This window comes from Oryctolagus cuniculus, chromosome 20 (assembly GCF_051225735.1).
Source record: "Oryctolagus cuniculus isolate XC-2025 breed Fujian yellow rabbit chromosome 20, ASM5122573v1, whole genome shotgun sequence".
NCBI classification, from domain to species: domain Eukaryota; kingdom Metazoa; phylum Chordata; class Mammalia; order Lagomorpha; family Leporidae; genus Oryctolagus; species Oryctolagus cuniculus.
Genome location: NC_142886.1, coordinates 30194170 through 30222153, shown reverse-complemented (window position 1 = coordinate 30222153; position 27984 = coordinate 30194170). Strand labels below are relative to the sequence as shown.

The 27984-nt window shown below is 40.6% G+C and overlaps 1 long non-coding RNA gene across 7 annotated transcripts in view; it reads left to right on the top strand.

Annotated features, from left to right (window-relative positions):
• The window catches only part of LOC149120124 (uncharacterized), a 112228-nt gene that overhangs the window by 48153 nt on the left and 36091 nt on the right, over window positions 1-27984 (top strand). For 2 of the 7 annotated variants that reach the window (XR_016226644.1, XR_016226643.1), the window contains exon 4: window positions 12578-12702. The exons of 4 other annotated variants lie outside the window; for them this stretch is intronic. This is a non-coding gene — a long non-coding RNA (uncharacterized LOC149120124). Of the gene's footprint in view, window positions 1-12577; window positions 12703-13815; window positions 13910-27984 lie in introns of those variants that run through there. One more of the 7 variants, XR_016226646.1, reaches the window with a different exon arrangement.

Here is a 27984-nt window from a genome sequence, read left to right as displayed (position 1 = left end):
AACCTCAAAAAGTTTGTGGAAAATGCATATTATGAAAAACCGATGAATGTTTATCTCCTGATTCCATTTTGCCATGAACTTTCTTAATTATTATACACATTTTATTTTATTTACTTTTTCAAGATTTATTTATTTAATTGAAAGAGTTACTGAGAGAAAGGAAGAAACAGAGAGATCTTCTATCCACTGGTTCACTCCCCAGATCCTCACAATGGCCAGTGCTGGGCAAATATGAAGCCAAGAGCTTCATCTGGTCTCCCAATTGTGTAATGGGCCCAAACATTTGGACCATCCTCCATTGCTTTTCCAGGCACATTAACCGGAAGACAGATTGGAACAGTGCCCATATTGGATGCCGGTATGGCAGATGGAAGCTCTACTTGCTATGCCACAACACCGGCCCCTCATTATACATATTCTACAATAAACAAAACTGCCCAAAGCACAAAATGGAGCCTTCATTTAAACTACCTGGAAAATATTTGTATAAAAGTCTAAAAAAATAAATTTTCACCTTGACTTTTTTTTTCCTGTAGATTTACTTAAGATCAGCTCTCCTGAATTAATTTTCAATGTTTTGAATGAATACACCCAGATCTTTATTAGTGATGATGGTCTTTTAATTGTATATTCTCAGAACCATGTTGATCCCCTGATGGCTGTCAAGAGTTTGTTATAATCATTTTTCCATCTTTATTTCCTCTTTGCTATTTCTTTACTACCACTACTGTTTTCTAAAATGAAGAATTAATATTACATTTCTTTCTTCAAAAACATACACACAAAGAAAATATCCTTCATTCAAAAAATTAACCTACAGTTTTTTGGTTTCATGTTGTTGGCCAACAGCGACATGGCACTTCCAATGATGCTTTGCATTGGTCAAAGTGACTTATACTCAAGTTGTAGTTTGGAAGTTTGCTCCACCAAAGGGTTATGAATTGGGGGCTTAGTCTCCAGGAGGGGTTGCAATGGAGATGATGAAAACTTTAAGAGGTGCGCTTAATGAGAAGTGTTGACTCAGTGTGGCCTCTACCTTGGATATACATTCAAGTATTTCCCAGGAGACTGTAACTTAGTCTCTTGAAGATTTTTATAAAAGCCTAAACCTGGCCAACCCAGTCTCTTGCTGGCCTCTTATACTGAGCTGTGACCTACCCCGACACACATATTCCTGCCCTCATTCCTACCATCTGACGTGGGACTCTTGCAGAATCAGCACTATGCTGCTAGAACTGCCAGCCTCCAAAACTTGTGTGAAATAAAAATCTGTTCTTGGGGCCGGTGCTGTGGTGTGGTGGGTTAAAGCCCTGGCCTGAAGCACCGGCATCCTTATGGGCGCCAGTTCGAGTCCCGGCTGCTCCTCTTCCAATCCAGCTCTCTGTTGTGTCCGGAGAAAGCAGTAGAAGATAGCCCAAGTCCTTGGGCCCCTGCACCCGCATGGGAGACCTGGAAGAAGCTCCTGGCTCGGATCAGCGCAGCTCCGGGCATTGCGGCCATCTGGGGAGTGAACCAGCAGGTGAAAGACCTCTCTCTTTGTCTCTACCTCTCCCTGTAACTCTGTCTTTCAAATAAATAAAATAAATCTTTAAAAAAAATCTGTTCTTTATAAATGGGAGTCTGCCTCAGATATTTTGCCATAGCAATGAAAAACAGACTAATATATCCAGGTACTGAATTACAAAGGAGTTTCATTTTGGGGTGAATTGTTGCGGTATCTGGGTTTTCTTCTGATGTATTTCACCCTATATCAGATGTCTTTGAAAGAATGAAAATTTCCTTCTTACCTGCATTCCCATGAGGAAGTTAATGCAATAGTACATAATATTTGCATTTGTCAAATAATACAAGGGAACAATCACTTTTACTTAAGATAAATGGTGAATCATGTGAATTGACCTATCTCAGACTTTTTGAAAAATGTGACAGTTCATTAATATTCAGGATGACTCAGGAAATCCTGTAATTCCACTGAAGTGAAAAGCTCTTGAGAGTGTAAATCTAAATACCGTGTGAATAAAAAGATAGCATTTCCAGATGCCTGCCAAGTGCTCTCCTTGCTCTCAGTAATGATTTCCCCCACTTTGGAATCCATCCAGTGCTTCAGAGGATTAAACTGGCAAACAGAAGCAAATAATAATAATTACAATACTAATAAACAAATAACATTAAAATTCATCTTATCTGTTTCAGAAAGCAAAGCTTTTGATTAATATAAACCAGAGATTGTGTTTCCTCCCTAAAGACTTGATATGCTGGGAGTTGAGTGAGTCATGGTTTAGGAAGCATACTTCAATTGGTATATTCAAGGCCCTCATGTATTGTTTTGCTTTTAAAGATTACTTTTATTTGTTATTTATTTGCGAGGGAGAGAGAGGGAGATCCCATCTGCTGGTTCACTCCCCAAAATGCCAGCAATGTCTAGGTCTGAGCTGGTGGCCAGAGCTAGGGACTCAGGTCTCTGAAATGGTGGCAAGGACTCAGCTACTTAAATCATCACCAGCGTCTGCTAGTGTCCACTTGAGCAGGAAACTGCAATCAGGAGCTAAAGCCAGGTGTCAAACGGGCATTTTAATGCAGAGCTCAAGTATCCTCACTGTTAGGTTAAAGGTCTGCACCCTACTTTCTGTTGAGTAATATAAACAGCACCCATAAACCCAGCATATTTCACAGCAAAACAAGAATCTTACCCAGAACTTGCATCTACCTTGGTGCTCTTTTTTTGTTGCATCCTCCTGTGTCACCTCCCTTGAGCTAAAGCTGTCCCAAATTACGTTTGTCAGCCCCTTATAATTTGGCACTTGTATATGTGAGCAACTGTTGCTTTTGGCTAAGTGGGTCATGAAATGCTAGAACACAGCAACCCTATTAGATATGCAGCCATAATATATAATGCTGCATTGTTGTAAGAGTTGATATATTGGGGCCAGTGCCGTGACTCACTTGGTTAATCCTCCGCCTGTGGTGCTGGCATCCCATATGGGCGCCAGGTTCTAGTTCCGGTTGCTCCTCTACCAGTCCAGCTCTCTGCTGTGGCCCGGGAGGGCAGTGGAGGATGGTCTAGGTGCTTGGGCCCCTGTACCCACATGGGAGACCAGGAGGAAGCATCCACCTGCCTCCTGGCTTTGGATCGGCACAGTGCCAGCTGTGGCGGCCATTTGGGGAGTGAACCAATGGAAGGAAGACCTTTCTCTCTGTCTCTCTCTGTCGCTGTCTTACTCTGCCTATCAAATAAAAAAAAAAGAATTGATGTATCAATTTATTCTTCAACAAGTAGAGCACAAGAATTCATGTTGATTCTGATTTGGGTAGAATTTTATTTTTGTTTTCCTATTGAATGGAATCAAATTATATCTCAGTCTTGATTTGTTTCTCCAAAGCATTAATGTAGCTGAACACATTTATGAGGTGTAATTTTATGCCCCCTGTACATGGTTTTTTCTCTTTGGCCCTCATTTTTTTTCAGCTGGTATATTTGCTTATTCTATTGATTATTTAGATGTCTTTCTGTCTAGCTACCCACCTTCATACATAGATTCATGCATGAATACATCTATAGCTAATAAGTATCACAATTTTTATGGTTATATATATTGCAACTGTGTTCTCCCAATTTCTTCTATTTTTTGCTTTCTTTCAAATGTTTTAAAAGTCCTTAAAATTAAGAAGATGGACATAAAGAATAATGGAGCCAAACAGGAAAACATCACCACATATCAAATTCAGTTTTCCTTGCTCCATTACAGGCCAGAAAAGGTAGATTTACTGAGATAGTTTGAAAAATATACTGTGGTAATTGTCACTCAGGTTCTGGCCCTGCGACTGTACTGCATGTGTGTAGTCAGAAGAGAATAACCTTAGAGGTGGTGGGGGGGAGTTGGGGTACAGAACACCTGTGCCTAACGCCCCAGGAAGAGCCCAGGAGGTGAGAAACAGTTCTAGGCTAGGCAAAGGGTATGGGAAAAGTAGAGACAACTGCAAGGGAGTTGGGATTTCTCTGAAAGGAGCAACAGGTCTTATATATGGAGGAAGATGCAAGGACAATTAGAGGGACCACTTGATGATGTTTTCAAATTTGTATAAGGAAGGCATAGTGGCAACCTTCATGGAAAAACAACCAGAGCCTGTCAAGAAAGAAGAGGAAAGGAAATAGAACAGATATGCTGAGAAAATAAAATTACTATGGGCCAGATGGACCCAGTCTGATGTTTTGGCATAGTGTGTTGGTTGAGTTAAGAAAACCCTGAAGTGGTTTCAACTTCCCTGAATTAAATTCATTTTACATTTGTCCAAGATGGAGTGGGTTAAGGTAATGTGAAATGATGTAATAAAATATTCTCCAACTTCAATCCTTATCTGTGACACCAGGTAGGCTTCTTCTGCTACAGATGCTGCCCCACCCCCACGTTTCTGATTCAATAGTTCTGGGCAGAGAGTCCCAAATTTGCTTTTCTTCCTTCCTTCCTTATTTTTAAGAGTTACTTATTTGAAGCTGGCGCCGCGGCTCACTAGGCTAATCCTCCGCCTTGCGGCTCCGGCACACCAGGTTCTAGTCCCGGTCGGGGTGCCAGATTCTGTCCCGGTTGCTCCTCTTCCAATCCAGCTCTCTGCTGTGGCCCGGGAGTGCAGTGGAGGATGGCCCAAGTCCTTGGGCCCTGCACCCCATGGGAGACCAGGAGAAGTACCTGGCTCCTGCCATCGGATCAGTGCAGTGCGCAGGCCGCAGCACCAGCCACGGCAGCCATTGGAGGGTGAACCAACAGCAAAGGAAGATCTTTCTGTCTGTCTCTCTCTCTGTCCACTCTGTCAAAAAATAAAATAAAAATAAATAAATAAATAAATAAGAGTTACTTATTTGAAAAAGTTACACAGAGGAGAGGCAGAGGGAGAGAGGGAGGGCCAGGGGAAGAGAGAGGTCTTCGATCCGCTGGTTCACTCCAAATGGCTGCCATGGCTGGAGTCACGCTAATCTGAAGCCAAGAGCCAGGAACTTCTTCCGGATCTCCCACGTGGGTACAGGGGCCCAAGCACTTGGGCCATCTTCTACTGCCTTCCCAGGCCATAGCAGAGAGCTGGATCAGAGGTAGAGCAGCTGGGGCTTGAATCAGAGCCCATATGGGATGCTGGCACTGCAGGCAGTGGCTTCACCTGCTCTGCCACAGTGCCAGCCCTGCATTTCTTCTTTTCAATTTTATTTTTCTTATCCACATGATTTTTTCATAATGCACATTTTCCTTGAACTTTGAAATTTTATTTTTTATTATTTGATAGCCAGAGAGAGAGGGAGAGAGAGATAATATCCAGCTGATTACTTCCCCAAATGTCTGAAACAGCCTGGGTTGTGTCAGGCAGAATCCAGGAGGTGGAAACTCAATCTAGGTCTCCCACATGGGTGGCAGGAACCCAAGTGCTGGAGCCATCACCTTCTGCCCCCCCAAGGTGTGCATTAGTAGGAAACTTGAATCAGAAATGGAGCTGGTACTCAAACCTAGGCCCTCTGATAAGGAACGCAGGTCAAACAAGTGGAGTCCCCACTTCTGCAACCAGTGCCTGTCCCTGGAGTTTGTCTTTCTTTCTCTCTTCCTCTCTTCCTTCCTTCCTTCCTTCTTTCCTTCCTTCCTTCCTACCTTCCTTCCTTCCTTCCTTTCACAGGCAGAGTGGACAGTGAGAGAGAAAGGTCTTCCTTTGCCATTGGTTCACCCTCCAATGGCCACCACGGCTGGCACACCGCGCTGATCCGATGGCAGGAGCCAGGTGCTTCTCCTGGTCTCCCATGGGGTGCTGGGCCCAAGCACTTGGGCCATCCTCCACTGCACTTCCTGGCCACAGCAGAGATCTGGCCTGGAAGGGGGGCAACCAGGACAGAATCCGGCGCCCCGACCGGGACTAGAACCTGGTGTGCCAGTGCCACAAGGCAGAGGATTAGCCTAGTGAGCCACGGTGCTGGCCGGAATTTGTATTTCTTACAGATTCTTAGGTGGTGGTGCTTGGCTACTCCTGGAACCATATTTCAAGAGTCACTGGTGTAACAGATAAACAACACAATCTCAAAGAAACATATTCCTTACAACATCCACTTAATGTGCTAGAGTGTGTGTGTAGTGTAAGGAGGAAGGTAATGCTCTTTTCCACATGGCTTCCAAGGTCACGATGGGAATCAACATCTTATCCATGTCTGACCATTGAAGAGAGCATTTGGAAGTTGAGGGCTCTGTGGGAGGCTTTTATGGGTCAGGCCTGCAAAAATCCTATGTTATCTCTCATTCAAGTGGTGGAAACTCAGATACATGGTTACATATGATTGCAGGGAGACTGGAAAACATTGTCTAGCAACATGTATAGGATAAATGGGAAATAGATTTGGTAAACAGCTAGCAAATATTAAACATAGTAGTCAAAATAATAAATCGAGTTAAGGCAAAATAGATACTTTTCATATCCAAATTTTGGGACTGGAATCTTGCACCATGAACATAGAATTTATAAGATTATTCATACCTTGATCCCTGCCTACATCTACATAAATTCTTTACACTCTCCATTTTCCTCTACGGTTGTATATACTTCAAGCTAACCAACCTCATTTCTGTTCTTAAAGCTGTCTGAGGCTTCCTGTCTATATCTATTTTTATGAACCTGCAAATTTGTTGCTAAATTTCTTACCTACTGGACCATTTATTGGTTAGTCTTTCCTCACCATTCAGGTCTCACTTTGAAAATTAACTCCTTAGGGAAGTCTTTGTTAAGGACCACAGACATAATAGATTAAATGTTTCGAGTGACTGCATGGTGCACCAATTTTACCCTATTTTTGTTTTTAACTTTTAAAAAATAAAGTTATTATATTTATTGGAAAGGCAGAGTGACATATAGAGAGGTAGAGTCAGAGAAAGAAAGAGATCTTCTATATGCTAGTTGACTCTCCAAATGGCCGCAACAGCCAGGGCTGTGCCAAGCTGAAGACAGGGGCCTGGAATTCCATCCAAAGCTTCCAAGCAACTGATAGGGGCCTAAGCACTTGGACTGCTCTCTGCTGCTTTCCCAGGGTAAACATTAGCAGGTACGCCAATATGGAATCCATGTTGCAAGAAGTGGCTGACCGCACTGCACCACAATGTTGGCTCCTGTTTTCACTTTTTAAATTAGGTGATTTTTCTATTGGCTTTCAAGCTCCAGGCCGAAGCTTGGATCTGTCTTCCCTACCATTTTCTCAATATCTCTGAAGGTGATTTCAGAATGAATCAACGGTGAGATGTGTTGAATTTGTTACATATTGATTGCCCCTACGGCTCTGGCTGATCGTCTCTGTGCTTTTGTTACTCAACCAAAATTGCAGTTCTGTTTCCTGCAAACTTCTAAGAAACTGACCACAAGGGGTTACCAAGCAGAGTGATGTATTCACAACAACAAGGAAAAGGGTGGGTGTGGAGGAAGAGTTTCCAAAACCATGACTCTGTGTAAAAAGAAAAAAAAAGAGATTTTGAGGAAATGAATACATGAGGGAAAATTCTTGTCATTACAGGTCGGGGCTGATACAAGTCCACTCGGAGGCATTTCAGAAACACGTTCCAAGATAGGTTGCATGTCACCATCTTAAAATTTAAGCTTCTCTGGGGCAGAGATCTTAGTGTTCAAATGAAGCAAAGGGTAACCTTTATAAATCTTTATTTGAAGATTTATTTATTTGACAGAATTATAGTGGGGGGAGAGAAAGAAATCTTCGATCCACTGCTTCACTCCTTAGATGGCCACAAGGGCTAAGAATGGACCACGCCATGGTCAGGAGCTTCATCCAGGTCCCTCACATGGGTAGCAGGGCCCAAACCTTTGGGCCATCTTCCACTGCTTTTCCCAGGCCATTAGCAGGGAGCTGGATCAGAACTGGAGCAGCTGGGACACAAACCAGTGCCCACATGGGATCCTGGGATCACGGGCTGTGGTTTTGCTTACTATGCCACAATGCAGAGCCTGACCTTTGGATAACTGTGTACCCATCTGAGCAGGTGCTGCTCTTTGAACAGGTCCAGATCAGTCGAGTGAGGCTGGTGATGGCATCTCTACCTGGAATGTGACTGAATTCCTGGAAGGCAACTTTATCGAACTGCAGCTCCTTTTAGGGTCTTGAGATAGAAATGGGCCACAATAAAAACTTTTGAGCTGCCGGCGCCGCGGCTCACTAGGCTAATCCTCCGCCTTGCGGCTCCGGCACACCAGGTTCTAGTCCCGGTCGGGGTGCCAGATTCTGTCCCGGTTGCCCCTCTTCCAGGCCAGCTCTCTGCTGTGGCCTGGGAGTGCAGTGGAGGATGGCCCAAGTGCTTGGGCCCTGCACCCCATGGGAGACCAGGAGAAGTACCTGGCTCCTGCCATCGGATCAGCGCGGTGCGCCGGCTGCAGCGTGCCGGCCACAGCGGCCATTGGAGGGTGAACCAATGGCAAAGGAAGACCTTTCTCTTAAATAAATAAATAAACTTTTGAGCTGCTTAGTGCATTAGCCAGTGACAACTGGGTCTTTCCTTCCTTCTTATTCCAGTTACGCCATCTATCCTTGCTTCTCCTATGAGCTGCATCATTGGCTAGAGAGAATGCTTCTGAAAAGGCACACTAGTCCGGGCAGTTGTCAGAGTCACTGAGCTCCTCTGGCTTTCATTTATCCATTATGGGAAATGTATTAGCAATACCCTGATGAAAGTGACTGTCAGTTGCATGACAAGGAGAATTTGATAGAATAGTAGAGAGAAGGAGAGAGAGAGAGAGAGAGAGAGAGGAGAGGAGAGGAGAGGAGAGGAGAGGACAGCAAGAGAATACCTAGTCTTCTACATTCTTGTTGAATGAAGAGCATTAAGACAGACATGGAAAATAGTGATTTAGATTTTGTGAAAAGAAGTGTGGAAGATTCAAAATGCCTAGTCAAGAACCTCAGTGAATCCAAAGTTAGGAAGGTGGTCTATAACAGAGAATATCTTAGTCTAGGCTGTGACTTTAAGGCAACAGGTACACCAGTGAAAAATAGCAAAGAGGAGAAGACTAATGTTAGGGACTATTTTAATCTTCCATAAATTGAGTATAGCCAAGACTCTTGTATTACATGCTGGTATTTCTTAAGCTAATAAAAGGGGACCGGAAAAATACATGTCTAAAACATAATCCCTCTATGTGGTTTCCAAACCAGAAGTTATTCCTGCTTGGTTTGGATGTGGCTACTGGATGTGCACACACCTGCGCTTGTAGGTTAACGGCTCGCTGCTCTTTTAAACAGAATGATGCAAACCCTTCTTTGAACTGATCTCCAGGACAGGCTCACCATTCACATACTTGCGTACTGCACTGAGGTCTTTGGGGAGTTTCATGGCTTCTCCTTGATTCTCTGTCCCTATCCTCTTCTGTCCTCACTTGGCCATGTCACTGCTTTGCACGACCTTCCCCAGAGATTGCAGCAGGATAACGAAGGAGAAGAGACATAAGCCAGATGGTTGCTCTGTAGCTCTTATAAAACCATTTCCCAAAGGAGGAATTCTTAATGAATTGTTGCCTAAAGGACTTGGGATTATCTGTGATTTTTAAGTGTTCTGAGTACCCAGATTTTTGCCGTAGAATAAAGACTTGCCTATATGGATGTGAAGATTGAGAGCAGGTTCTTGGTGTGCTAAGTAATTAAAAGAACAAATGATCCTCAAATTCCTAGCTGCACATAGGCTGATGTCCTTTTATTAGAAATCATCTTGTATCTAATGCATGTTGTCAATTTTTAAGTAAAAATTGTATTACTCTTCTCAAAACAATTCCTTAATCATGTCCTTGGGTCAAGGCCCATTTACATTAATGAGAATGAAGTCAAAAGTTCCTAAATGCCAGAAGAGGAACAGCTATGTTTTGATTAGTTTTACTTATTTAAATTTTTGAAGATTTACTTAAAAGAGTTACAGAGAGAGAGGTAGAGACAGACAGAGAGAGAGAGAGAGGTAGAGACAGAGAGAGATGTCTGCCATCTGCTGGTTCACTCCCCCAGATGAGCTGAGCCTGAGGCCAGGTGCTTTTTCTGGGTCTCTCACGTGGGTACAGGGGCCCAAGGACTTGGGCCATCTTCATATGCTTTTCCAGGTGCATTAGCAGGGAGCTGGGTCAGGAAGTGGAGTAGGTGGGACTTGAACGAGTGCCCATATGGGATGCTGGCACTGCACTATAGTGCCCGCCCCCCAGTTTTACTTTCAACTGATTGTGCGTGCGTGCGTGTGTGTTACACCTTTATTTTAAGTGGCAGTTATCTTTGTATTGATGTTACCACTGTTAGAGAGTATGCAGTGATGGGATTTTTTTTATTACGCATGAGATACCATGATGGAGTCATAAAATCACAGAATGAATCACCCTACATGAGCATCGCAGTGTAGTGAAGAAGTTAAGTGAAACAATCAGTCATGCCTTTGGAAAGTAGAGAGGCCTCAGTGTGCAAAGCTTGGGTTTCTGGTAACACTTACTGTTAAGGAAGCCGGATTGGAGAGTACGAATGAGGGTCAAGAAACAGTTCAGAAAGGTAAAGCATGTGAGCTCACTAAGGCTATTGCAGAGGGTGAAGGCAGAAAACAGAAAGAATAAGAGAAATGCAAATGAACTCTTAGCACTCAGGAAAATGTAAGGGTCTGGATCCATCAACTATCAATCCAAAAAGTAGATTGAGTTGAACTAAAAGAATGATAAATCCTGTAATTCCTGTTGGGTCATTCCACAAATGTTGTCCTAAAATCAGTGCTATGCCTGTGGTATGGGAAAAACAGCCCTGGTCCTGTGCTTGACTAAATGTAGAGAACGTTAAGTGCAACCTGAAAGACCAGAAGATCACAGGACCCTTCACTCAGAAAATTCAAGCTCGCCTTCGTCACTGCTCCGATTTTACCTCGTCCTCCCTTGGTGAAGAAGTGCATAGGAGCCAGCTTTACCTTCTAGAACAAAGGTTCTACACTAAGTGCAGAAATGGAAGAAGGCTAACATTTGTGGGAAATTATCTCATTTTAGTGGCTATTTGAGTAATGAAGAAAAAGCAACATAAACTATTATTTATAAAGACCACTACCATTTTCTTTAAATAGGTTCAAATAGGCTTTATTTCTAAATAAAAAATTTCCAATCCCTTAGAAATGTCCAAGTGTTAAACGGAGCCTACTCGGTACACGACTATCCTGTTTTACACTTAAAAGTATCACAGTTTTCCTAAATTTGTACATATGAAATAGATGAATTTTGTATACCTTAAATAAAAAGTTAAAAAATACCCCTTTATACATTTATTCTATTTTTTTTTCTTTTCCCCAGCACTCTGTAATGAAGACATGGACTTTATGTCCCAACTTGGAACTTGTTATCTGTTTTCTGGATAATTCTTTCCATAATTAGTTGTTCTTACCTGTCAAATTTTTGGAATACTAACTTGGTTCTGAAAACAGTTATTTCCTTGACTATACTACCTTTATTGGTATGGCTACAAGTGAATAATGCAGTCAGATGGGAAACACTTTGGTGATGATAGTAGCTATCATACATCTTATAGTATAAATGGATAAACTTGAACTTACTTGTACCTCTTTTGCCAAAATGGAACGAGGTGGTGAGTGATTGGGGTGAGGGTGTCCATAATCTTTGACACATGTTGCGAGTGATGGTGAAGTCAATTTTCAGCTGAGAAAAACTGGGCCAGTTACTAATTAATTATAATTAACTGCAACTGAGAATGTGTTTTCTCATCTTGAATGCATTTTTCTAAAATTTTACTAATACTTTAGAACATAAAAAACACATGAGCGTATGCATGGAGAAATACCTTTCTTTAAAGCTTTATTTATTTATTTATTTGAAAGAGTTACACAGAAAGAGGAGAGGCAGAGAGAGAGGTCTTTCATCTGCTGGTTCACTCCTCAACTGGCTGCAATGGCCAGAGCTGTGCCAATCTGAAGCCAAGAGCCAGGAGCTTCCTCTTAGTATCCCCATGCAGGTGCAGGAGCCCAAGGACATGGGCCATCTTCTGCTTTCCCGGGCCATAGCAGGGAGCTGGATAGGAAGTGGAGCAGCCAGGACTTGAACCGGTGCCCATATGGGATGCCAGCACTACAGGTGGCAGCTTTACCTGCTACGCCACAGCACCGGCCCCATAAATACACTTTTCTACTCTGCAATATAGTTTGACTTTTTAAAAAGATTTATTTTTATTTATTTTAAAGTCAATATTATGGAGAGGGAAAAACAAAGAGAGAAGTCTTCCATCTGCTGGTTTATTCTCCGAATAGCCACAATGGCTGGGGCTGGGCCAGGGCAAAACCAGGAGCCAAGAGCTTATTAGAGGTCTCCCATGTGGGTGCAGGGGCCCAAGCACTTGGGATCGTCTCATGTGCTTTCCCTGTTCCACCACAACACTTAGCCCATGATTTTGATTATTTGCAGGGTCAGTTGTTCCAGTGTTTTGGTTAGAGTGGAGTGTTGGGCATTATAATAAATAAAGTAGAAGGGGAATTATAGAAGTTTCTATTGCTGAACTATGTTGTATAGGTTAGATCTTGCTTAGTTTTTTGTTGTTGTTGTTTGTTTACAGAAGACAAGACCTTTCTCTTACTATTTACTTGATTTTATTCCCATCTGAAAGAAAGTAGAAGTGCGGACGCTATTGGGAGACAGGTGCTGCCATTATTTTAGATGGATGAGTTTAAAAAACTCAAGGTGAGTAAGAATGTCCTACACAGTATGATGGTAAACAGAGACCTAGTATTATGTACTAGACACACAGAAAGGGAAAATGACATGATGTAACCCACAGCGTCAATCACTCTAACAACCTACAAAGCAAATTACATGATACATGCACTCTTTTCCTCCCAAGTTAAGGAATCATGACAATCTGCTCCGGCTTCCACACAGCAATTACTGCAGTTACTGATCATGTCTCTGGAATGGTGATACAGGAGCTGGCACCACGTCCCCCACTCTACTGAATAATAAAAACAAGAAATGGATTGCTAGCACCCTTTGGTAATGAATTTTCTGTGCACAGGGACATGTGAAGTAGCAAAAGTGATCTTCTCTTTCTGGGTGAATTTGTGCATTTTATCTTTACAAATGGCTTGAGTTAACTCTGCTAACTTAACCCCAAATGCTTGGCAAGTGGATGAAAGTCACAGGCTTATAAACTCATGCTGACTAAAGAAATACATCAGCAACCAGCAAGACCTTTGGACAAATAAAACAATTCAGTAGGGTTTGGGGCTGTGGTGTGCAGGTGTCCAAACACTTAAGCCATTGTCCACAGCTTTTCTCAGGTGCATTATCATGGAGCAGGTTTGGAAGTAGAGTAGTCAGGACTCAAACCAGAGGCCCATATGGAATGCTGGCTTTACAAGCAGCAGCTTTACTTGCTACTCCACAATGATGGCCCCGAGATACTGATCTTTGAGCCAGTGGTTCAACCCCAGAAACCCACAACAGTGAGAACTGGGTGAGGTCAAAGCCAGAAGCCTGGAACATATGGGTTTCCCACATGGGTATCAGGAATTTGAACCTTCACCTGCTGCCTCACACAATGTGCCTTAGCAGAAAGCTAGATCAGAAGTGGAAAAGCTGGGAACTTGAATCATACTCTTATATGGCACATGGCATTTCAAGCAATAATTTACCCACCAAGCCAAATGCCTGCTCCTCAACAAGTACTGACTGAGCACCTACTATGAGGTAAGGAATGCAGAAAATACAGTAACATAAAACTTGGTCCTTAGCCTTGAGGCAATTTCAGGCTGCTGAACATGAGCAAGCTGACTACTTAGCTTTTATTCCTTTTAGGGGATAAAATGCATATGGAGACTCTGCCCACACTATAAAATCCTGAGACATCGCAGTGCCATCAAGAAAATAAAGTGAATGTCTTTTTAAAAGGTGATTCTTTCCCAATACTACATTGTCTTCACTCCTTTATCCCTCATGTCCTGAACAGTACTTAATTTCTGTTGTTAGATCTTTGCTTCTACTACTCCATGGGAACTTTTTCTTTTGTCAGTCCTCAATGGTCTTCTAGCTGCCCAACACAAGTCACAATAATAGAGGTGAGATAGTACACTTCTTGTGCCTTATTCATTGCACAGAAACACACTGAATGCCTACCATGCACCTATCACAGTGGAAGGAAAACTAAGTATTTCTCTATAGAGCAGTATCCCTTATACATCCTTGAACATCTTGAGGGAAATTTGTGTCGGTTTTATACCTGGGATTTTTTTTTACTACTTTTCAGGTCTTATCTAAGCTGTTATGCTACATCTGATGGATGAATCCTTTCCCTGAGGGCTTTGGTGCTACCCTTGTGTTGTGGTTTCTTCCCATGGCCACTCCTTTGCAAGCCCAACATGCCCTACTTAGAGGAGATAGGGTACCGTGGTTGTGGTACTGGTCAAGTGACTTGAATTCATGGCTCTGTTCGATACAGAGAATGCATTGGGGTTAGTTCCTGTTTGATGAGGCTCATAAGTCTTTAGAAGTTCAAGAGTTGTGCTAAGTTTGGATCTGAATGCAACTGAAACCCAAAGATTGAAGAACGGCAAAGCAGGAACACCAATTCCAAAGGCAGGGTCCTTTAGTCAGGGGGTAGAGGCAAAGTTCAGGGAGAGAGAAAGAAGACACTGACAGTTTTGGAAGGAGGCACTCTAAAATTGTCCAAATGTAAGTGGTTCAGTTTTATCAGCCAATATATACATGTCATACAATAAATGTAATTTGGCATGGTAGACACTCATACAGTTCTAATAATAGTGCTTTCTAAATTTATGCAGAAATGTTGGTTTTCCATAGATTCCACTCTTTACTCTCTACTTTGTTTTACTGGAGGGGTGCATGTGTGTGTGTGTGTGTGTGTGTATCTGTATATATAGTCTCATATATAAATTTCATGCAATTTTACTCTTAGTTGTAATTAACATTGACAATTTTCTGAGTATCTTTTCATGAATGTTTATCACCTTGTAGGTATGTTCTGTATAGCCATTGGTTACCATGATTGCACATATAGTCACTTAATGAATATTAAGTACTGACATAACCATGAGTAAGATAGATATAATTTTCTCCTCATGAAGCTGATGGCCTAAAAGGAACACCATGCTGTATTATGACAGATGTGTCGTTTCCCTAGCATGGTTGTACAGTGGCTGGTGCCAATAAAAATGTCTAAAATGAATAAATAAACAAATGAATATATTCCATATTCATTCTTAACCCTGTGACTTTGAATGTGTGGTTGCTTGGACTAGAAAGTTCCACTTAATCCTCCAGTAAACTTTAGCATCACATTTGATTCTTTTTGCTGCCATTATTTCTTTTTGACCTTTAGCATATACATCAAGCTTTTTGGGTATTTTTTTTCTGTACTTCCAATGAACTGAGTATATTATACTCAGTCTTCCTTTGTTGAACAGAGCACAAAGATGAATATAATGCAACATATCTTCACATGGAAAAGACATTAAGTGTATGAACCTTGTCTCAGGTGAATATCAGGGAATATGAGTTACTAAATGAAAAGAAATGAATGAAGTAAATTACTCACCAGCAATTGAATTTTCAGCCAAAGTCTGTCATATTATGGTCCTAAATTTCTTCTCTCACCTAGCTCCATTTCTTCCCATATATCAACCAGAACCCCTTCTTATTCCTGGGTGTGTTTTCCTTTGCCTATCTTTATGCTTTTCACATACTGTTGCTCATGATTGAATGCCTCTTCTAGCCATGCTGGCACTAAGCACTTCTATTTCAGAGACTCTCAAATGTTGACATGTTGAGATCATTCCTTACCATTGCCACTCATCTGGCATTCTTGAGTCACCGAAAACCCTCTAGTTCTTCTCATAATTCCCATCGACTTACCTGACATTTCTTCGCATTCTCTGGAAATGTGGTTACTTTCTATAAATGCCATTATGAATTGTGCTCTTGTCTATTTGACTTTCTTATCTGCCTTAGTAGATTACAAGCAGTCTGAAAGGAGGAACATTGCCTTGCAGGGTACTGCTAAAAGGAGCCAGCAATAGGTATTGATGCAAGTTAAATCTGTGCATCAACTTCTACGAATTTCAGGTGGATCATTTGGACAAATAGGTACTCTTTTTCTTGCATTATAGGAGCAGAAAAGAGGAAAAGGAATTCTTTGATAAACTTATGAACACAAAAGGGCTTCAGAATGTTCTTGGAGAAATGGAATTTAAAGATTTATTTTGATGCAAGAAATTGGAAATTGAAGCATAGATTTTTCATAATATGCATTTTACATAAGTATTTTGAAGCCCTCTCCTCTAATCTTTGTTCTCAATTAAGATGGTGAAAATGAGAGTAGCTGAACCAGCAGAAGCCACCAAACATATTGTTATGGTGTTGTAAGCATCAGGGATAGAGGATGCTCTAAAAAATGCCAGGTCACAAACCAAAGACAGAAAGTGAAGATATTACCTGCTCACTTAACAGCAGGAGATAGAAGATCATACATAAATACAATTACTATGAATGAGGAATTTAGAGCCAGGTTTCTATAATCAATATTTTCAATAACCTGAATGTGGATATTTCCAGGAATATAAAATCTCAAAAATCATAGACAGTATGTCCTTTTTCAGGAAGGTAGTAGAGATTGTACTTTGCTTAAAAACAGAATAAATTAGAAGATGTGAAACCTGTAATGCAGGAAATCATTCACAGAAAAGGGTGAGGAAAACACCCAGTTAATGACAAAGGATGACAGCTGCGAAGGTGGTCAAAGGAACAAGGAGCTCAGTTTGAGCAATAAAACAGAACTCTGAGAGGAAGTTCTCAACAATTAACAAAAGGAAGCCAAGTGATTTCCAGACAGATTTGGCCATGGAAAGGCTTATTTTGAAAATCATTTTTCAGAGCCCCTGAAAGGGGTGAGAATAGTTAGCCGTATGTCCAAGTAAACCCAAACAAATGGGAAGAAGGGATACTCCCAATTGTGGAAAACTAGCAATTATAGAAAACTTTATGGAATTAAAGCAAGAGTAATCATAAAAGACTCCTTTATTGAATAGAGAACAATGTGTATATAATCAAAAGTTTGAAAGCACCAAAGTATTTAATAAAATGTATAACTAAATTAAAAAATGAGGAAGGGATAGACAAAATCATAATGTACCATGATAAGAAGTTGGTGAATAACATTGAAATCACTGAGTCAAAACATAAGTGCATGTTTTACTTAGAAATATAGAGGTAATTACCAGAGAACATAGTTAGGAGTAGAATGTGATTGCCTTTGGCAAGAAGGATGAATGTGGAAGGGAGAAAAAATGGGAGAAGGGGAGCTTACTCTCATATGTTATAAAGCTGTTATTAAGCTGTATTAATATATTTCTGTGATAAAAGATATAAGAAGGTATTAACATGTTATCCCTCTTAGTATTTTTTTTTGTTTCTTCTACTTAATACTTTTGGTTGAATACTGTAATCAATACACAATTCTTCTTAAGTGCTGAAACTTAACTGAAAAGTGATCACTGTTAAATATGAGTGGGAATAAGAGAGGGAAGAGATGTGCAATTCGGGACATGCTCAAGCTGACTTACCTCAAACAGTAGAGTTAGAAACATACCAGGGGATTCGAATTCAATCCCATCGAGGTGGCATGTACCAATGCCATTCACTAGTCCCAGTGATCAATTTCTGTTCACAAATGATCGTAATGATAGGACTAAGAACCAAAGGGATCACATAAACAAGAATAGTGTCTGCAAATACTAGCTGATAGAATAAAAAAGGGAGAGAATGGTCCAACATGGGAAGTGAGATACACAGCAGACCCATAGAATGGCAAATGTCCTAACAGCACTCTGGCCTCAGAATCAGCCCTTAAGGCATGCGGATCCGGCTGAAATGCCCATGAGAGTATTTCAGGCATGGAAAGCTAAGACACTCTGGAGGAAAAAAAAAAAAAAAAAAAACTAAATGAAAGATCTCCACGAGTGAGATCCCAGTGGAAAGAATGGGTCATCAAAGAAGGAGGTACCTTTCTCTGAAGGGAGGAGAGAACTTCCACTTTGACCATGGCCTTGTCTAAAAATGATCAGAGTCAGTGAACCCAGGGGGCTTCCATAGCCTTGGCAGCTCATGACAAGAGCCTAGGGTGATTACTGATGCCATAAACAAGAGTGTCAATTTGTTAAGTCAACAACAGGAGTCACTGTGCACTTACTCCTCATGTAGGATCTTTGTCCTTAGTGTGCTGTACATTGAGATTTAATGCTATAACTAGTACTCAAACAGTATTTTTCACTTTGTGTTTCTGTGTGGGAGCAAACTGTTGAAATTTTTACTTAATGTATGCTAAACTGATCTTCTGTATATAAAGAGAATCGAAAATGAATCTTGACATGAATGGAAGGGGAGAGGGAGTGGATAAGAGGAGGGTTGTGGGTTGGAGGGACGTTATGGGGGGGAAGTCATTGTAATCAATATTCTGTACTTTGGAAATTTATATTCATTAAATAAAAGTTAAAAAAAAAAGATATAAGAAGATATTCTTGTACCAAGTTAACCTATGGTTGTGGACATAAAAGTTGGATGGGAGTTAATCATAGCACTCTTCTCTTGTCAATGGGGAACTAAGGAATTCTTACCTGATAGAATCTGATGATATTAAATATGCAGATTGCCTACAAAGGGTCTAGGAAGGTTACTCTTTTTCTTAGGTCTCAGTGGTGGTGTATAAAAAATGTGGGTCTTAGAATCCAGTCCTTAGTTCACATTACTGCTAGCTGTATATTCTCATGCACATTATTCTCTAAATTTTCTCACAGATAAAATGAAGAAAAATAATATGTAGGGCTTGTTAGTAGTAATTCTCTTAAAAATACTATAAGAACAGTTAGAATTATTAATATACTCATTAATACTGATTGGGATACTATGGTTTATGTCTGAAAGTTACACATTTTAAGACTCAGATTATCAGCAAAGCATCAAGTTTTGATTGTACAACTTTCTGGAGGTGGAACCTTGGGCAAGTAACTTTAGCTCTGTAAGCCTGAGTTTTCAACTAAGACATGAGGGAAGAAACAGCGCTGATGTCAGAGAATTGTTAGGAGGAATGAATGAGATGCATATAAAGAGTTGAGTGAAGAATTTGACAGACGTGAGTGCTCAATTCACTGTCCTTTTGATTTTCTGGTAATCTCTATGTATAGTACGCAACTTTCCTTCTCTACTGTCTCAGTCACACTGAAAGAATTGATCAGAATCTTTAAGTATTTTGAACTTGGAAGGCACATTGCCCATTAGGTAAATCACACACACCACAAATTACGTTTTTAACAGTAACACATTTGAGTACTCCTTTCCCCTGGAGTATATAATTGCCATGTTGGACATCAGTGGTTCTCAAAATGCAGCCCGTGGACCAACAACATAGCATTGCCTTTGGAGTTAGGAAATCCAATTCTCAGACCTCACCGCATTTCTACCGAATCTGGTACTCTGCTGACAGAGCCCAACAAATGAAGAGTCCTCCCAGTGATGGTCTTTTAAAAAATGTTTATGTATTTGAGAGGCAGGAGGAGGGAGAGGGAGAGGAGAGATCCCATCTATTGGATCAATCTCGAGATGCCTGCAATGGCCAAGGTTGGACCAAGGCCAAGGCCAGGAACCAGGAATTCAGTCCAGGCCTCTCACATATGGGTGGCAGGAACTCTATTATTTGAGCCATCATCACTGCCTCCCAGGGTTTGCCTCAGCAGGAATCTGGAGTTAAGATCAAGAACCAGGTATTGACGGGCATATTCAATTGTTTCCTGCACTAACATTTACTGGACATCTCCATTCCAGGTACTGTAGTACTCTGTAAGAATTCAAAATGAATTTATCAGGGTATGTAAGACAGGTGCATCACCCATGTACAATGTTTGTAGCATCATTCTGTAGAGCCTAACAGATTCAATGATTGGCTTTCTTAGAAATGTGGGTGCATTATCAAACCCTCTAGGATTATTGTCTGGGCTTTAGTTGGCTTGTTTAAGCGATGTCTCCTGTCTGTCTTCCCGAGAGTTGATATATTGGGTGTAACCTCATTGGCCTCACTGAATGTTTACATGGGCTTTAACTAGAATCTGGCTATACAGTAGACAGTCTCCCTTTTGTATTCAAGTAAAGCAAATACCTGGCAGCAAATTACCTTAGCTTCCGTGTATCTCTGTATTACAGATGATGATAGCCAGCTGTTGGGGACCCTTCGCGATAAGTGAAGCCAAGTGTGCACCTGTCTCTCCAGTCATTGGAGACAGTAGCTGAGAATACTTCTTCTATAGATGGGGTTGCAGATCAGCAAGTCAGTGTTCTTCCAATCTCAGTGAGCTGCTTCTGTGCCGCTCTGACTGCTTGGATGGCAGAAAGTCAGAGCTTCCAAGGACTCAATTTTAATAAAGAGAGGATAAAAATCTAAGTAGATTTATCTTAAAGCAAGAAAATAAAAAGAATATGAGTTATGAAGGAGGAAAGAGAGTGGCAGAGAGGCACAGAAATAAGCATAATTGGCATTTTAATGGGAATGAGTAAACAGTCTGCACTAGACTAAATCTCCTAGGCATTTGATCCCAATAAACCATCTTAATCCTTGGGGCTGTTCTGGCAGCATGAGATAACTGCTCTGAAACCAAAATGTATTTAGCATAAAACTCACATTCCGATGTTTACTGTGTATCTGCTTTAAAAAATAAATTGAAAATCCAAACTTCTTTGAGGTGACGTAAGGGGAAACAGCCTCACTGAGCGCCTTCTGTGTGACATCCAGCTCATGCCTTCCAAAGTCAGCACCAAGTGCTCACTGGCTGGGGGTCCGGAGTCTGCGCTGAGGCCTTGAGGCTCTGTTTCATATGAGCGGTTTTTGACTGGCTTGGGTTTTAAAAACTTAACCTTGCTTGTGTGCATTTGGGAGACTTAAAGTTTGTGTGTGAGGGTCATCCCATTTCAATTGATGGAAATATCAAAGTCACAGGTCAGTGTATGAATGACCTATAAAATCATTAAATTGAAAACCCAAAGAATTACTGTTTGCAATGTTCATCATGACTGAGGAGGAGTGAGATTCTCTTTTCCTCCTCCTTCGCCTCATTTCAAAGCTATTAACTCATGTATTCCTTGATGTAGCACACACTTGCCACCTATGGCTACATATCAGCCTGTCTACTTACAAAGGTACTGCCCTAGTACATATCTACATTATTAAATTACAGCTTGTTATATGCCAAATGAGGAAGTAAAAGGTCTGTCCATCTCAGCAGATGTGTGAATATGGTGTTTACATTTTAGGGACAAGGTATTCATAGCATCAGTGTTTAAATACGTTTAAAAGAGCCAGGAGACAAAAATAAATTCTAGCAAAAAATACTAGTACCAAAGCTAAAACATGTAACTATTTATTGCAAGCACAATCACCTTGATTTTATTTTTTTAAAATAAGTGTGTGACTGTATAAATTTACAACTTATACGGCAACATCTGATACTACTTCTGGAATGGAGAAAGAAGGGGGGAGGGAGGGAGAGAGAGGGGGAGAGAGGAAGAGAGAGAGGTCACATTATTATAAGAAATGCTTTCATTCTGGACTTTTCCTGTAAGTGCTGACATACCACCTGGGTGTTCAGGAGCAGCTCCTCTGCCTCTACTCTCCTTCCCTTGCCTATCTTTCCTTCTTGGATTGGATTATAAGAAAAAAAATTGTGCTAGTCTTACATTTTTTTTTCTCATTATTTGAAATCACTTAGTCCAGGTTTCCCTTGTGGGTGGCAGGTACCTAATCATTTGAGCTATTAGCTGCCAGTATGGTATTAGCAGGAATTGGGAATCTGAAGCAGAGCTAAAACTTGAACACAGGCACACTGTTATGGGATCTGAGTATCCCCAGTGGGCATCTTAACAGCGGCACCAAATACTCAGCCCTCAGTTTTACTTTGACATCCAAACAGATCTGGTTACTTGTACCAATGAATGCCCTTCAGCACATATTTGCAGTCAGATGTGAACAGCAGTGACAATTGCACTGTAAGAACAAAGAGGTTCTAGCTTTCAACTTTTTTCCACCTTCTGACTTTACTCCTCACTTTACCTTAGTGTATTCTCTTGCAAACACTGACCACCATTTTGCTTTAAGCATATTTGTTTGTACTCCACTAGGATTAGGATCCCCCCAAAATTTTTAAAAATAGATAAAAGAAGGCAAACTAATTACAGAGTAGGACTAGAAAATATATTAACTTGTTTAAACCAACTATTCTACTTTCCATTCTGACCCAAAAGAAACTAAGATGCCAAAATTGTAAGGTTTTATCCGTTTTTCCTAAAATTTAATTTCATCCTGGAAAAGAATGTAGTATCAAATATGTGACTATATAACTATCTCTGACTCTGCTGTGATACATTTTGATACAAATTGTCAATGAAAAATAGTGGGAATTTCACCTAGCAGTTAAGTGCCCATGTCGCACGCCTGTGCCTCAGTTTGACACCTGGTTCTGGCTCCCAGTAGTAGCTCACAGCGGTGCAGAGCCCAGGAGGAGGTGATGAATTCAGTATTTGGGCCCTGACCCCCACTTTGGTGGCCTACATTGAGTTCTGATTAGGAGAGCAGCAGATTAGAGCTCTCTGTCTGCCTTTCTGTCAGAAAAATAAAGAAGCAGATGAGTGACAGCAAAAAAGGATTAAAATCACCATTTTCAACAGGCAATAGAGTTGTAATAAAACCATAACTTGATTTATTTATTTGACAGGCAGAGTGGACAGTGAGAGAGAGAGAGAGAGAGACAGAAAGGTCTTCCTTTGCCGTTGGTTCACCCTCCAAAGGCCGCCGCGGCCGGCGCGCTGCGGCCGGCGCGGCCGGCGCACCGCGCTGATCCGATGGCAGGAGCCAGGTGCTTCTCCTGGTCTCCCATGGGGTGCAGGGCCCAAGCACTTGGGCCATCCTCCACTGCACTCCCTGGCCACAGCAGAGAGCTGGCCTGGAAGAGGGGCAGAATCCAGCACCCTGACTGGGACTAGAACCTGGTGTGCTGGCGCCGCTAGGCGGAGGATTAGCCTGTTGAGCCGCGGCGCCAGCCAAAACCATAACTTTAAAACAGAATTAATGAATGTTTCTTTTGTGTAGACTAATATACATTCAGTGTAGTAATAGACATTATAAATGCAGGGTCTTTAAAAAGTCTGTAGAAAAAGCACATTTTAAAGGGGGGAAAAAACTATGCATGGCTTAGAAATATTTTCACCAAACTAAACTGTTTCATTCCATTTTCTAAGAATGTTTTGAATACCCTGGAACATGAATATAACCCTAGAGAACTATGATAGTAATTTATGGTCACATCTCTAGAGGTAAATGTATTTTCGTGTTTCCTCAGTACAAACTAATAGTATTCCTTTTTAATTTTTGGAAAGAACATATAGACTCTGTCCCACCAGATCCCATCTTATAAAAGAGCATCTGGATGCAATCTATTGACTGATTTTTATTTTTTGTGATTGATCACAGTTGAAATATACACAAGCTGAAAAATCCTTTAAATGTTCAGACAATCTCATTATACAATGAAGAATCTCCTTAGCAGTTAATCACTTCTTTTATATTGTCATTGACTAAAGGACTGAGATCATGCCACTAACTGTGAATCAGAATGAACAGCAGACCCTAAAGCACCCTGGGCAATATTCTGATCAAGCAACTCAACGGTAATTATTCTTTGGATGTTCCTTTTTTTCATTATTTGACGTGGTATGATATTACAAGGTTTTCTTTCCTGGAGAGGTAAACATAGCTAAAGCAAGAGCGGTAAAATGTTACCACATTTAAACTAGATGATGGGTCAATGGGGATTTGCTATTCTAGTCTATTTACTGTTTGAAAATTTCCATGATAAACAGTCAACTTAAAAACAAAATCAAGGTAATACCTATCTGCAAGTGGGTGCAAAGTTGCCTGATGGCTCTTGGCTGCCTATGAAAGTGACAGAAATTTGACTACTGGGAAAGGGGTAACGAATGCAGGATGTGAGGCTTCCGTGGACCTAGAATAGAAAACCAGTGGCAGTGAAAGGAAAACCTGGCTTATGAGTGGGCCAAGGAGTTTTATAGTTTCTTGGCACGTGAGAAGTACTCAGAGTGATGACCAGAGGTGTGTATTGTCAAGTATGTTGTGGTACTGACTGGTGATGTATGCTGAAGAGAATTTGGATCCTGCCTGAGCCAGGTAGCAATAACAAATATTAAAGATTAACATTTGTTAAGCTTTATTATGTGCCAGTAATAGGCTAAGCATTTATTGGGTGTATATCTATCTATGTATGTATCTATAATTACATATATAATTTCATTTAACTGTTCCCCTTGAACTTACCAGATATGTCTAAGAAAATTAGATATAAAAACTGAGCCTACGCTTGGTTCAACAGTTTAAAACTACAGCCCCAGAAGGCACATTTTGCTATTCAGACTCTAGAAATCTATGTGCCTAATCACTAAAAGAATTATAGACCCTTGAAGTTCATTTGATTCATCCTCAAAGCCAGAGAATGAGTTGCCTTTAGTTATTGCTGTCTTAGAAGCCCTTGATCTTACACAATACCAAGACCACTCCCCTATCTTGGCTCCTACTCTAGTGATCCTATCTTGTTTTGTGGTTCAGCCTCTACTGGATTAATTAATTTTTCCATCTACCCATGTAACCTCTTCAACAAGGATCGGATTGCTTCTGCATTCCTTGACTTCTTCTATCTTTTGAAATTTTCACACTACGTATTCCTAATACTATGTGCATCGGCTATTGGCCACACTGTGTCTTCCTCCTTCACCCCCAAATTCCTATGACGAAACTGTAAACCCAAAAGTGAATGTGTTTTGACACAGAGTCTTTAGGAAGTAGTTAAGGCTAAATGAAATTATAAGGCTGGGTTTTATCTAGTAGTATTGGTGGCTTCATTGTAAGAGGAAGTGACACTCTATCTCAGTAGATGCCTGGAAGAAAAGCCATGTGAGAAGCTAGCTGTCTATAAACCAGAAAGCGAGTTCTCACCAGAAATTGAATTCTTCAGGAGCTTGATATGAAACTTCTAGCTTCCAGAATTGTGAGAAATAATTTTCTGTTAATTAAGGTATTTTGGTGTGGTAGCCCCGAGAGAATAATATATCCGATCATCCTCTTCCTTAGTTTCCATGCCAAAGGCTTTTGGCAAACAGAAGGTTCCCTAGGGACAGTATTGTGTAATGGAAAGAGTTTCAAGTTTAGAACCATGAGGCTGGATTTCAAATCATGACTTCTCTACTCAGTAGCTGGGTGACCTTGGAGAGCTCATTTAAGTTCTTTGAGTCTGTTTTCTTTGTAATAATACAATCGGGAAAATTCCTGCCCTCAGTACTTAACTATAAAAGAAAAAATGTGGCAAAGATACAGTTCTACCACTACTGCTAGGTAATATCAGAGGGCTCATTCCTGCTTTGTAGATACCTTTAAAAGAGGGCTTAATATATGGAGTGACTTGACAAAGCCTTGCAAATTTGACAGGAAGAAATAAGGGCCACGTGATATTGTAAGCAAATCACTCCCATATAATCAAAATCATTTTCTGCAGTCTGCAAATCTGTTAATAGATTTGTTAACAGAGTTGTTAACAGAGTTCTGCCATGTGTTCACAGCCCTATTCCTAAATGATTTAGAACATAGGTTGTCCCACTATGGCCTTGTCAGCTTCTGACACCTCCACGGAAACATGTCTCATCATACTCTCTTCTATTTTGTTCCTATGTTAGCAGATGGACTTAATCTTTTCTTCACATTAATCACTAATAGCTCTTCTATCTTGAACCTTCAAACACTGGAAGTTGACCTTGACTGATGTTAAGTGAAGTATTACGTATGTTTTCAAGCACACTCATCACCTCCATGCTCAATGATGAACACAGTACTTGACTCTGAGAACTTCTCAAGACACGCTCCCATCACTTTCCACTCAGTGACAAGATTCTAAAAACTTTCCTGATCATAAATGCCACTGAGGCATTCTCTTCCATGTGTGATGGATCTGAGTTAGATTCTGGTTCTACTGCAACGCTTTGCTTGCAATGGCACACAGTCCTTAGTTCTTCATATCAAATTTAAGGCTGGCCCATCATCTCGCACCCTCCATTCAGCCCTCCCATAAGTAATTTCCTCTGAACTGCCAACAAAAGTAGTTAGTAGTTTTTTTGACAAATTATTTATATTTACTGTAGTGTCATTAGGTATATATCCTTAGTAGATTATAATCTCTGTCAGCCTGTCAATCACATATACTACATACCTTAATCATCCAACATTATAATGAAGATTTCAGTTCAACACATGCAAGTACAGGGTAGGTATGTTTTGGGAGAAAGAACAAACTTCATCTTGAATATGAGCGAGGATATATTGTGCCTGTATTGATCTATATAAGAGATAAAAAGGATTTAAAATACTTTGCCATTTTGGTGTTCATGGGTTAGCACATAAGTGTTCAATAAATATTTATCGAATTAACAAAGAACTTAAAGTGGCTCTTGAATTATATATTGAATGGTGATATTTATAAGGTGTATGGGAATGAAGCTAGGACAGTGTTTTCAAGGTATATTTAAGGCAATGAAGTCTCTATAACTTGGGAGGAAAGCAAGACAGCCTTTGAGGCAAAAAACAGGTCACCATCTAAATATTTCTTTTGTGCCCTACACTTAAAGAATTGGGTTGGATAGAAGGATTCTACGGGGTTGTACACATTCCTGGTGGAGCACCCAAGAAGAGTTTGACATGTCAGCTAACTGATGTGATTTCACCCACACGGGGGTAAAAGCAGTTACAGTTGTAGGATAACAGTGGGATGATTGTTCTGATGATCTCCAACGTGAGTTCTTCCTATACTTACAGGAGTTGTGGCTTGTTGTTTCTAGGATAAGAGATGATTAAAAGATGATATTCCTCATCACTTTTGGCATGCTACAGGCCAGGCACTGCACTCAATAGTGAAATCCACACTAGTTCAATTCCTTGTAAAATAGTAAGATGTATAAGATTATTCCAATTTCACAGAAGCAGTTACAGTTACTATAAATGTTGCTCAAGGTTTCATAGCTGGTAGAGGGCAGCCAGAGAAATCAGAGCTAGAAATTGAATTCAGTCTTACTATTCCAAAATCCAGGGCCAATGCCAAATATATTGGAAGTGGAAGATGCAATATTAACATTTTTTCAAAAAGATAATGAAAAATTATTTCTGTTGAGATAGTTCCCCCAATGCATCTAAAAATGCCACTTCAATCTTGGTGGGATCTACCACTTTATCTAACATACACAAATGTCTTTGGAAAGTCTAACATTTTCTTAAATCTGGCCTCACTTGACCTATCCAAACTTTGAACCACTTGAAGTGTTCTCTGTCAGAAAGATTTATGCTACTAGATGTCAATGCTGTGTTTATAGTTTTCTTTATGATTGCAAAGTATGTGACTAGAAAAAGACTAGTGTTATCATTAATAGTTGAGCAACCCTGGGTGTGCATTACCTACATTCTTAATTACTAAATAAATCCTTTCTTTGGTATAGAGCTTAGTGTAGAATTTCTAATTCTAGAATGCAGCTATTATATAGGAAATAGGACAGGACCTGAAGTTTAAAAAGGATACCAACCTTGTTTATTTCCTACTGTGTCAAACACAAAGATACTTGATATTATTTCTGTTTTTCTCTCAAATTAGTTTGCATCCAAAGTCTGTGACTTGTCACATTCTTTAGCGAATGAGAGCAAATATTAGACTGTGAAATCTGCCCACAAGTAGAGTGGTCCAGCTGAGGCACCAACACAACTCAGATCTCGGTGTCTATACCATTTCCATCATATCTCACTGACCTGCACATCAGCTGGCTCTGAAATGCATTAGCCATGTGGTTCTTTTTTTTTTTTTTTTTTTGGAC